This window comes from Patagioenas fasciata, chromosome 1, assembly GCF_037038585.1.
Source record: "Patagioenas fasciata isolate bPatFas1 chromosome 1, bPatFas1.hap1, whole genome shotgun sequence".
Classification (NCBI taxonomy): domain Eukaryota; kingdom Metazoa; phylum Chordata; class Aves; order Columbiformes; family Columbidae; genus Patagioenas; species Patagioenas fasciata.
Window position 1 is genome coordinate 29,345,875 of NC_092520.1, and position 13,140 is coordinate 29,359,014.

The 13,140-nt window shown below is 44.0% G+C and overlaps 1 long non-coding RNA gene across 1 annotated transcript; it reads right to left on the minus strand.

The window, feature by feature from the left end:
- Window positions 1-869: 869 nt before the first annotated feature.
- On the minus strand, window positions 870-12,711 carry LOC139826972 (uncharacterized). Its single transcript, XR_011737138.1, has 3 exons — window positions 12,549-12,711; window positions 11,990-12,106; window positions 870-951 (listed from the first exon to the last, which is right to left on the minus strand). It is a non-coding gene; the product is annotated as an uncharacterized lncRNA (long non-coding RNA).
- Between the last annotated feature and the right edge of the window lie 429 nt (window positions 12,712-13,140).

Genomic DNA, 13,140 nt, shown 5'->3' on the forward strand with positions numbered 1-13,140 from the left:
GTCAAACCATTCAACAAAATCAGTGTATGTGAGTGTTTCAGCAATGCTGTCTTTTGGACCATTTGTCAAAATGAAGAAATTGGTGCATTTCTGATAGTTAAAAGAATCTGCAATTTCCTTTTCTGCTCATATTTCAGGATGCCCTGGGGTTTTCCTGGTTTACTCACTCCATCTGCCTGGAAAAACTTGAACCTGCCTTAGCTGTTTCCTTGACCACTGTGCCAGCCACCAGCTGGGGACTGCTTTCTGTGGCTGATCCCAGTGTCTCTTCCTGGAGTCATTATACTCCATCTATTATAGTTCAGTAGTCACTGGAGCAGTGCTTGGTCCTCAGCTGCCAGTGTACTGTTCCTATAGCTTTTCTGTCCTCTTGTCTCAATTAATGTTTAAATGTTGAATAATTACTCTTTATCAAGAAATATTTAAGCAGGAGAGGTATGCTTCTGAGGGCTCTTGCAAGAGCAGTGGTTGAGGTGAATTTAGAAGAGAGGGAAATTTGATTTGAACCCAAATGTAAATCAGAGTGGGGATCTGGCCTGCGTTTCTCATCCCTCAAGTGAGCAGCCCAGCCACAGGACTATAGAATTGAAGACCAACATTATTGCACCTCACTGCTGGCAACCCAACCCTTGGAGGATATTTGTTTGTTCAATTTTGAGACATTTATAAACACACTTATTCAGGGGCTACATCTCTGAGATCCCCCAAAGACAATGTCAGGACCACTCACAGTCGAATCCAAATCTCGAGAAGTGCAGATACTCCTTTGTAAATGACATCATCCTGCTGTGCCATACTGCAGCTGCTGTGGACACCAGGTACCCTTCCCACAGTGATGGCAGCATGAATGACAGCTGTGGAGTGGCTCAGCAGCCACCCTGGGCAACAGAAATCTGCCTCCAAGTTTTGCAATGCCACACATGGGAGACAGAGATGTGAAATTACCTGGAACTGAAAAAAAAAATCTCTTTGGTCAGCCATTAAAAGAAACTCCAAGGTTTATTTTGAGAATCATTTCTTTAGCCAAGTCTGGGTTAATTTCCTTCCCCAGGTTTTGTTTCAGGCAGTGAAGTTAATACATCTGCTATTTGGTTTTCTTCACTTGGAAAATTCAATGTGCGTTTGCTCTCTGGATTTTATTGCAAGAGCCCCAGTTCTCTCTAATCGCACTAACCTGTTTGGTCCTAAAGCTAAATATGAGAGTTGACATTTCTGTATACTCATGCTTATTTTAATGACTTTTTTTTTTTTCCTGCCAGGGATGCATGTTCCCTCTTTGAAATGGCACAGAACACAATGGCTGTACCTCAGTGTCACCATGCATTTGTCACCAGACAACTGCCCATTTCAGTACAGTGGCCCTATGGTATATGCTAGGCGCCCTTGACCAGCAACACATGTATGCAACAGCACTTTTGCTTTACCTGGACTTGTGCAAAGCATGTGGCACTGTCCCACACAACACCATTGTCTCTAAATTGGAGAGACATGGATTCCAAGGATGGACCACTCGGTGAATAAGGAATTGGCTGGAGGGTTGCATTCAGAGTTACTTACAGTCAAGAGCTCAATGTCTATTACTGGAGACCAGTAATGAGTGGTGTTTCTCAGGGGCTGGTATTGGGACTTGCACTGTGTAACATCTTTGTTGATGACATGGACAGTAGGACTGAACGCAAGTTTGCTGACAACACCAAACTGTGTGATGAAGTCAACACATTGGAGGGAAAGGCTGCCATCCAGAGGGACCTGGACAGGCTTGAAGGGTGGGGCCTGTGCAAACCTCATGAAGTTTAACAAGACCGAGTGCAAAGTCCTACACATGGGTGGGGGCAACCCCAAGCACAAATACAGGCTGGGCAGAGAATGGATTGAGAGCAGCCCTGAGGAGAAGGAACTGAGGATGTTGGTTGATGAAAAGCTGAACACAACCCAGCAATGCGAACTTGCATCCCAGAAAACCAACCATATCCTGGGCTGCATCAAAAGCAGCATGACCAGCAGGTCAAGGGAGGTGATTGTCCCCCTCTACTCCACTCTCATGAGACTCCACCTGGAGTCCTGCCTTCAGCTCAGGGGTCCCCAACATAAGAGGGACATGGACCTGCTGGGACGAGTCCAGAGAAAGCCACAAAGATGATCAGAGGGCTGCAGTACCTCTCCTATGAAGACAGGCTGAGAGAGCTGGCGTTACTCAGTCCGGAGAAGGCTCCAGGGAGCCTTGATAGCAGCCTTTCAGTACCTAAAAGGGCCCTACAAGAAAGATGCAGAGGGACTTTTTATAAGGTCATGTAGTGACAGGGCAAGGGGTAATCCTTTAAATTGAAAAAGGGTAGATTTATATTACATATAAGGAAGAAATTCTTCACCTTGAGGGTGCTGAGGCACTGGAACAGGTTGCCCAGATAAACTGTGGATGTCCCATCCCTGAAAGTATTCAAGACCAGGTTGGATGGGGCTTCGAGCAACCTGGTCTAGTGGAAGGTGTCCCTGCACATGGTGGTGGGGCTGGAACTAGATGATCTTTAAGGTCCCTTCCAACCCAAACCATACTATGATGATTTTATTATGTTGATGATTTAAATGTGCAAAACAAGCAGGGACACTGTGGGGCAATGGTGCAATAGGACCATGCTGCAACCTGTGCCTCCAAATTCCAGTGCATCAACATGGGCAGCTGGGTCCAGTGGATCAGCCCTGATCTAATTTTGCAGGAATGTCATGGATACTGCTGTTGCCTTTGTCTTATTTATGTAATGTTAAAGGATACATATGACTTTTTTCTGAATGTCCCTCACAGTAGCCGAGTCTGTTTCTTTTTTTGAGAAAAGCACCGAAGCCCAACAGGAGCTGGGTGCCAAGCTCCTTCAAGACCCTCTGAAAATATCTGACTTAACTCTTATTTGCAAAGGATGCTGACACAAGTGCAGAACTAATGCATTTGAACTCAACACTTACACAGAGATGCTCCCTGACAACACTGGTGGACTCTTCCTAGGTATAAAATTAAAAGTAAATGCTTTTCCTCTTTACTCCATCTGATTGTGGAACTTTCTCGGTCTCTCCTTGCTGCTGTAAGCCTCCACATTAGCTTTCCCCACCGTGCTAGGATTTATGTTTACTTGGATCTCTTATTCAAGACACAATAGTCCTGACTAACCCAAAGAATGACTTTATTGCATCTTTGTTTGTAAAGGTGCTGAAAGGTGCACAGGATCACAGCTCTGGAATTACGTGAGTATCTCATGGCACTGTGGAACACACCAGGAAGAGGAAAGAGCAACCCATCTGATACATGGGTTAGTAATTCAGGTCAGGGAGATGAAAGTTTCTCATGAGGACAGCTGGTCAGAAACACTAAGTCTCTGCGGTTAAGTCATCTCCCTGAGGGAGACTGTGTAGTACTTGAGCACTCACCGAGATGAGGACTGCAATGCAGGTGCACCCTTACTTTGAGTTGAGCCTCAGCCATGTTCTTGGAGCGTCCCTCACTTCTCTGGCCCACTAACTGTCTGAAAAGTGTGACAGCTTAAACTGAGAAGAGCCTGCACTACCAAAATGTGGTGATGGTATTTGGAGTTCTGCAGTAGGAGAAATACATTCAGTTTGCATCAGGCAGGGAATAGAAAAAAAAATTGCCCTTCCTTTGGTCTGGGGGAAGATCAGTCTGGTAGTTTGCTCGGAGGTCGCCTGCCAGCTCCTCACCATCAAGATGGGGAAGAGAGGAACTTGTAGATCCCGGCTTAGTTTTGTTTGACTCATTGCTCAATGCTGTGAAAATGCTGCCAGGCTCTAGAGCTACTCAGACGTAGAGACCAGGCTGCTAAGCGGGATTTTGCACCGTAAGTTTGTTCATGAGAGCAGATTAGCTGGTCATATCATTTTTAAGTGCTGGTCCATAGTATCTCTGTTTCTCAACTGTGAAAAATAGGATAGTTCCCAGCTTTTAGGACTGTTTGGAAATGGATGAAATTTCCAGCTGTCAGGAGCTCAGAGTCAGCACAACAAAGTGTCCATTGGTGTACATGCACGTGTCTCAGTGAGTGCCTGGGACAGAGGTGCTAATAGATGCCATGGATACAATAAAGTAGAAGATTTGTTCACTGGTGCAGTGATATTTCTTTCTGTTTATTCATATTACACTTATTATAACACTATCAGCATGAAGAGGGTTGAAATAATGAGGGCAGCAAAGATAAGATCATGTGCCTGCGCTGGCTGCTGGTACCTTGCACACAGCTTGATCCTATTCAAAGGCTTAGATATTCTTAAACCCTATCCTAATACTTCATCACTTTAAGCCTCTTATGGCTTTAATGCTTAAAAAATACACCGTGGACCAATCAGCCTGACAAACTGGAAAGAGAGGAACGGCTGAGACTTTTTATGACACTTGGGGCTTGTGCCTTGCATGCCCAGCCAAGGGGAGATGAGGACCTCAGAAAATCCCTAGCAGCCTAGCAGGGTTCCCCCAGGCTCAGAGGACAGGAAGGGGCTCCCTGACCCATGTTTCTGGGGAGCAGGATAGTACTGGGGGGCACGAGTGCAGGAATGTGTCCCTTGCTGGGAGAGATGGGATGGAGTTGGGTTCATGATGCCATAAATGAAAGCCTCTGCTTGGCAGTGGGCTATCTGAAAGGGGGAGTTCTCCCTTGGTGCTGGTGCCCTTTGTCATGGAACAGGCACAGTGCCAGAGATCCATGCCACTGTCACTGGTAGAAATTTGGGGACAGGGATTATTTTCTAATCTGTGTTTTCACATTGATTGCTTGGAATGATGAAGACTCCACTCTGAATGGAGCCTGTAGCTTTGACTGGAATATGAAGAAAAATGACAGTAGCACAGTGATTCTTTGGGAATGAGTTTTGTTCTGCTGGTAGGCCTTTTTACCTCTGAACTTTGAGCACTGTGAGTTGAGAGGAAGAGATTATTATCTACCATGGTTCCTTTCCTGAGAAGAAAAAATACTTCAGTACACTAGGCATGAAAGGATGCATTTAAAGTGTTCTTTCACAGTATATTTTGTTGCATATATCCACCAAGTGTGGGAATAAAATGTCATACTTATGGGTTTACTCATCATGAAGCTTCTCATTTCAATGAAAATAATTGATCCCAGGCATGTACATGCAATAATGCTTTGCAAGAAGCCACATACTGTACCAAATCCTACATACTGTACTCACAGACTGGAACTGTGTGTCAACCCATGTGAATTATTCACAAAGCCAAATACAGAGGAATTCTCTCCAGGGTAACTCTGAGGTTACAGCAGTTCATTTAGCAAAGGGAAATCAGCTTTGGGCTGGAACAAAGTGTTAAATTATCTGCTTGTGGAGTGGTTATAGTTGAAATATGAGTATGCTGAGAACAAAAACATTACTAAAAGGAAGATTAAAACATGTATTACAGAAGATCAACTGCAATGATCATATTCTAATGCATACTGCAGACAGCCCACTGGGGACAAGTTCATGCTGTGGCTGTGCAGGGATGCAGTACACAGTGATGCTGGACCTCAACTGCGCTGTGGTGCTGGTGATACAGGTTGAGCTCCTCCCTTCTCTCCCCCTCGTCTCCCCATCCCAACCTGCTTTCAAACGTGGCTCAATGTACTTAAAAGTGGGAGAGCTGCTGGGAAGTGGCACCCACACACCCTTCCTACAGGTGATGATAGACAAGCACGAGGAGGGAGCATGTTTTTGGGTTAGAATATTACCTCTCCACCCCTGCCCAATCTCATGACAGCACAGACTCTTCAGCCTGTAAGTTCAGACACCCTGATTCACCACTAAACTTATTATCATCCTGCAAAACTCTCTTATGCTGTCAAGTCAGACCTCACTAAAATTGCTCTCTGTGAGCTAATGCTCATAGCTGCCATGCATATCAGGGGGAGCACGCATGCATCAGCTCAAACTATGCACTTGCCAGATGCACCTGGATCCAAATTAGTATCAGCTAATTCATTTCTCTTTCTACTGTAAGACCTCTCTGACCACATGTCAACCCTGTACAGCAGAGTCTGGACTGGGCAACCTCTTCAGTGCACTGAAATTCTGACTCAGTGAGGCTCAGATCCCAAAAGGGGTGCCTTGCAGCCCTGCCCTTAACCTTGTACCACACTCTTCCTCATGATAAAGATGCAGTGCTGTTGATGTTAATCTTACTCCTACTCTGCTCTCTGTCTTGGTGGGAATTTGTCTCTTCTCAGGGAAGCCCATGGGCTCATCCAACTCCCTGACCTGATGGGAGAGCAGACAATGTGAGAGGAGCTGCAGAGCTATCCAGGGTCAGAGTGTGCCTTTGTGTCGAGGGTCAGAGTTACCAGGGATCCAACAGCAACAAACCACCGGAGCTACAGGGTGCTCAGCATTGTGCAGCAGGCAGGCTTGATGGCCAGCAATGGCCAAAAGGAATACGCCCAATAATTAGCAGCAAATTTGGGAAATCTAGATTTCCCTGAATTGTTTAACAGTTACATAGTCTTCCTGAGAACATGTCAACCTCAAATTTGCATTAAATAGAAAAGTTTTTTGTTTGTTTGCTCAGGCCTCAAATGACTTCTTCTTCTTCTTTTTTTTTTGTTTGTTTGTTTGTTTTTGTTGTTGTTGTTGTTTTGTTTGTTTATTTGGTTGGTTGGTTTTTTGTTGTTGTTGTTGTTACTATCATGTCCTTGCTTTGTCTCCATTTCCATCCCTGCTTTCTCAGCCACCATTCCAGCACGAGGAGACAGCCTACCTTTGCCGTGCTTCTGGTGTGACTCAAACCAGAAAAAGCTGGCTCCACACGACAGAGACTTCCAGTATTGATGTTTCAGAGCATGAGCTACAGTTTTCACATTACCTTCCCTTGCCAACCAGCTGCCCAAGAAATCCCAGTATTTAAAGATGAACAAACATTTTCTATACAGGTTGTCCTAGAGAAAGGGAAAAGTCCAGGTAGGGTTATTGAGTAGCATTGTGCATGGAGTCTGCTGAGGAATCAGCATTTCAGAGCCAGGAATGGGCCTGTCATCCCAGCTGGTCCATCCTAGGGATAATTTTATACATTTACTACAATATGTGTAGCTATTTTTGTTATCGAGCAAGTGTGAGGATGCCTCCCTTCAAAATAGCTCTACACAGCAGCCCAGTGTGTGGTGGGTGTTCCTTATCAGATGCTTGGGTTTCTACTGAGTTAAGAAAAGTAATGACCTACAGAGAATTCATATGATCCTCTATCATCTGTACCAGGTGTGCTGACATCTAATAGCCTGATCCTTTTGTACTCTGTGACAGTTTGGAGAATCTGCCTGTGTTCATCTTTTGAGCTTGGTTCTGGCAACCAAGCTGTATGTGTCTATCTGGTGTTTATTTTGACTCCTTGTGCGTGTGTCCTTTCTTTTATTTTTTTTCTTTTATTCTCTTTGACCTTATGTACGAACTCCTGTAGTCATAGAAAATGAAGAGAAAATTCTTGCATCATGTATAGAGGTGAAAATCACCCTCATGAATGTCATCCTTTGAACAAAACAAACAAGCAAAATGATGGCATCCTGTGACAAACCAGATTTTCACATCTAAGCCAAGTGCTGAGGGAAGGCTGGGTTGAAGGGGTGGATTTGTCACTCTGCAACTCTGTCCTAAGCCCCTGCTGCAAAGTGGGAAGGAAACTGGGGAAGCGAAAAGCATCCGGGTGTTTCATTATGTTTAGAACTGCTGTGTCTTTCTCAGGGTGGCTAAAGCACCTGCATGGCAGAGTCACCACCACTTGAGCAATGTGGGGCTGGGCCAGCCCCAGGGGTGTCTGTGCCCTGTGCACGCCAGGGCTGTGTGAAAAAGGTTTGCACAACCTGGGTCAGACATCTTCCCCCAGTGAAGAGCGGGGTGAAGCAGCTGTTGTGAGAGCTGTCTGGACAGCAGTGAACTGAAGGCAAGCAAGACCATTATTTCTCATCCCCTTCTGCCCCCAGACACAATCTGACTCCCAACCTGGCACTGCGGGTCCTCTCACATCAGGGTTCCCCCTGGAGAGGATGCGGTGGGATGAGTGTGGCAACACCAGACTGCCTCAGCCTCCCCTGCAGCCCCTTCTCTGCCTCTTCCTTTGCCCAGAAAGTGACTGGCTGGGTTTTTTACAAATGTCTCTTTTCTAAAAATGACTTCACCATTCATTCTTTCCATTTCTAGACATCACTGAGAAACGGAGGGCTGGGAGGGAAGCTGTGGTCACTCGGTGTGACTGCCAGCTGCTGTGGTAAGCCACAGGGACCTGAAGTGAGCACAATGACATCTGCTCCAGCCTTCTCACACCAGAAGCCACAGAAGTCCCTGCAAGATGCTAAAACAAACTTGAAGACCTCAGTAACAAAGGCTCAGTTGCTTAGAAGCATCATTTGTATCACAGCCAGAAAGCAGGAGGGGTCATCTACATCTTAGGTCCTTTCAGTGCAAGTAGATCATGGCCAAAGTTGCTCAGAAATAAAAACAGTCCTTTCCACGCTCCAACAGCCAAAGACAATATGATGGCAATAGAGATGTATGTCAAATATTTGGAAAAAAGGACTTTCTCCTAAATTGTACTGGCAATTTTCCTGTAAGAAGTAAACTTGACTTGTCCTGTACATTGGCAGCCACAGTTTAGAGAGCTTCCCTTGTGTCTCGGTTTCCATGTAGCTGAATACATGCACATTTTCCTACTCAGCACTCTTCCAGGTCTTGGTAGAAAGGTGTATTTTAAAGTGGCACTAAGAAAGGGAGCACATCTGAGGTCAAGATTAGTAGCATTTTTTTTTTTTAAGCTGGACATGTCATTAACTACGCTGTACTGCAGGATTTCCAGTTTATAGCTGGCCTGGCTCGGCCCAGCTGTTGAGGTAACAGGGCAGTTTTACACCTTTCAACAATGCTGTGGGTTTACATCCCAGCAGAAATGCTTGACCTCTGTCCAAGGGAGTGATTGAGTACTCATCACAGGAGGAAAAGCACGCCCACTTGGAAGAGAGCTTGCATTTCTTTCTGCCTTGATCTCTGATGGCACGTCAGCTCAGCTGCTTCTTATCACTCCAATCTTTGTGTGTCTGAGTCTCTGGTCTTAAGAGAGTTCGGGACCACACAGAATCAGATGTTGCATTAGATGGATAACATGAGACAAGGACCAAAGCTGAGGTTAACCCTGAGAATTGTGCAGTGGGAAAGCAGATATGGCATTAGCTGAGTGTCATGGCTAATAATTCTTCAATACTGTGATGCTATTTTTTGTATTTTATAAAAATAATTTGAAAACTTTAGTGAGATATCTGGCAAAATTCTGCTAATCAGTTTTGGTATTGCTTGGTGGTTTTTCGTTTGGTTGGGTTTTTTTGTTTTCTTTTTAAGTGAGAATGTTACCCAGTCACTTATTTCATTACAAGGATTCCTTAAAAAAACGGGCTAAAAAGGTTAAATCCATTGCTTCAGTGTCAAGGAGCTAAGCTATGAAAACATAATTTTACAAGCTGCTGCCAGACAGAGTTGTGAAAGAGTCACCATGACCAGTGACGAGGCCGGATATGACCTTCTCTAAAAGTCTTTGGAGTATAAATATTTTGTATCAGCTGTGTAAAATACCAATGCAATGAGTGTGTGTAAGAACACCGACCAGGCTGCAGCACATCTGACTGACCAGAAAGACAGTCTGGAACCAAAAGGGCTGTGATGGATGTGTGCTGGGAATCTTCTGTCTTGGGACAGGCAGTGACAATGTGTTTCTAGGATTATTCTATAAACCAGCATCACCCACTCCTGAATACAGGGCTCATAGCACTCACACCCCCTAAAACTTGAGATCAAAATTGGTATTTTGATTACTTAAGCACATCCCCAGGCCTCAATCTGTAGCTGCAGATGCCCTAAGTACAGGCAGCAACGAGGTTAAACAACAAAGTGCTGGTAGCTCAGGGAGATTCTCCCAGTGCTGGTCACCTCTGCTGTGGGTCCAGGGAAAAGCTGTTATTGGCTTCTGATGTATATTTATTTTGTATTCCACCCCAGCGTATGTTATGGAAAAAGTAAGAATAGGCAATACCCTCCGTTCACTGAAACCCAGTAGTGAACTAACCTCAATTAGGAGGATTTTTCCAAAATGTCAAGGACTAGATTAGCACTTCTTTTTGGCACTTGTTTGCCTTGATTTTTCAGGGCAAAAAGGCAATCCAGTGCTAGCTAGTTTGGAAATCTTTCATTCCCTACAGATTTGACAAAATCCTTGCTTGAAAGCTTTTTGTCATTCTACACAGTTCTCTTTCCCTTCCCCTTCCCCTTTCCTTCCTGACTACTTTTGTTCCAACTTGAAAAAACAAAGCCCACCAAACAAAGTACAAGTGGCCAAGAACAGCTCAAGAGGAGCTGTGTCTCTACTCACAGATGCAAAAGGGACCAGACAGTTGTAAAGATACTCTGGCTTTACTCAGTCTTGATGATGGTGAGAACTGTGATAACCAATAGCAGAATGATCCAATGCTATTTTCATTCAGTAGACCATCTGGTATGGTTTAATGTTTAGGTGTAAGGCATGTTTGAACCATAAGAGCACTCCTACATGCCCTGACCAAAGCTCCTTGTACCTCAGCATCTGCAGGTCCTCAACAAAATGGAAAATATGAAAGCCCCTTCTCAGATCCTCCCTCCCAAATTTCAGCTGTCTGTGGCTCAAGCAATCAAAACTATTCTTATTCATGTTCTTCATGGACTCGTTTTCCATGAATTGGTAAAAATTGGAGTTCACTGATGTCCCACTCCCTTTTCTCCCACATCTCAAATCAAAACACGAAACGGAAAGTTGAAGACAGAGAACGAGTAATTGAGGGTTCATGGCCTCAGATGGTTGCAGGTGTGCTGGGAGAAGGGTTAAAAAGAAAGGAACTGAAACAAGTTTGCTGTGTGACATCATACTATTTTATGGTTTAGCACTGTCAGAATCAACCCCAGCTTGCAAATTCCAAGAGTCTCAAAGATTACCTTTTAAAATATTGTTATTTCAGAGAAATATTATTGCTATCAAACATTTGTCTATGTATTTTCTAGTTGAGTGCTGGCTCTAAAGAAGGCATAGGACAAATACTACATGACTTGAGTGACTCATTACACTTCATTAAAAGCAACTATTGTAAATCTAAAAAGTCCAGGGCAGGAGCAGCCTGCAGGAAAACACGTTCCCTTAATCCTTAAAAATAATCAACCAGTTCCTAGAAATTAGGGAATGATTGGAGGGCTCTTACTGACTGAACGATTTAGCCAGAACAGATGATTTGGTTACTCTAATTAGCAAAAATATGTAGAGCGAAACCTGAAAACCACTTAGCTACTGAATTGCTTAGCCCAGCGGTAGTTGTTGCTTGGTTTTATTGGCCATTAATTAGCAAATAATACATTCAAAATGGCTAAATATAAAAGGGCCCCTTACAAAAAATGATGGTGGCAAACTAAGTGCTTTGTTTCACAGTGACAGCTGGAGCAAAGGTCTCTGAGTAGTTTTGGCCATCACACTAGCTCACACTACTGGAGCCTTCGCCGCAGTTTTACCTCTGCCTCCTCTGGGCACAAGTGGTCGTTGTCTCAGGGCCGCCCATCCTGCCAAGCCACGGTGAGCAATGGGAGCAGCTGGGGCCACGGCTGAGGTGTGACCCACCTGTACTGTGCATGCAGCTTTTACCCGCACCAGCGGTATAGATAATTTCATTTGGCCATGGAGGTTTGGTCACGCTTGTTTGCACTTCCCAGCACAGCGATTCCTGCCTCCCGGCACCCCAGCAGAGCCAGTGGCAGATGGGCAGCAAGCTTATGCATTATATGTATTATATTCATTTAGAACTGCACAGTGCTCTGAGAGCAGAGACATCTGACAGCAGCAGCCAACAAGAGTGTGCTCAGGATTCTCGCGGTAGCTCTCCTACCAGCCACTGTCAATCAGGATGCTGTAATTTAAAATTCATGTGTTTATCTGGTTCTGCAGTGAAATGTCTCTCACCTGGAAAATGTTGGTTCCATGAAGGCAAAAAGGTTTGCAGAACATTTTGTTTTCTTTGATGGAAGTTATTTTCTAAAAACTGGTCAGTCCTCAGTCAAAAGCATTCCTCTTCAGCCTCTTTGAGAAAAAAAAATAATTTCACTTCAAAGCAATTTTTCTATTTTGTATTAAGAACTTTTCAGATCTCCTAATTCCCCAAAAAACACAGTATTTTCATTTCCTCCCCCCAAAAAATCTGACCAGAAGCACTATTTTTCTCTTTTCAATTTTGTCTCCTAAGTAATCTACACTTTTTAAAAAAATCTTTTTTGTTCCATTCCTAAAAGGAAAATTTTTTGAATCACTGACTTTCCCTTGAAATGCAAAAAAATTGTTTCCACACAACCCATTTTTTAATAAAGGGAATGTGTTTCAGTAAATGTCGCTACCATAAGGAACCTCCAGACAAAACTGTTCTAAAAGTAGTTTAATTTTGCTTTCCTTTGCTGCACAAGCTTCTGTTAATGCTCACTGTTGTTTCTAGATCTCTATTCTTCATTCACAGCAGACTCATACCAACCTCATACTCCTCTTCCTTCTAAGCCTGGGAACAGAGACTGATAACTCCACTGGATATCGAGTACCATGGATTTGGTGGAGATATTGATTTTACAACATCTCATAATCCTCCTCTCTGCACCAAAGTCTCCCTGTCCCATAGGCTATACCTTAGGATACACGTTGCTTCTCTTTCCCTACTGGTCCAAATGACCTCCTCTCCAATGCTCTGATAAATATCTTATTACACTCAGGTCATTTAGCTTTGGAATTTGCTACTTCCATTTCAACCCTGAAAAACGGCTTGCCTACTTGAAAGCCTGTCTACTTTTTCAAACTATGCTTGTTTGTCCAATAAGAGATACTATCTCTACCTACAGACTTTGTCCTGTCTTTTATCACAGCTGTATTTTGCAACAAATATTACTCACAGAGACAGACACAGTGAAGAGGAGCACGAGACAGCAGGAGAAGAGGAAAACACCATCATTTTGCCTCCACATCACAGGAACTGGGATAAGATTCAGTGGTCTGAATACAGACACCTCTGTTGTTTGCTGAGATGGTCCTGTGCTTTGTGTCAGGATAAGACCAGGGTATGTCACACAACGAAA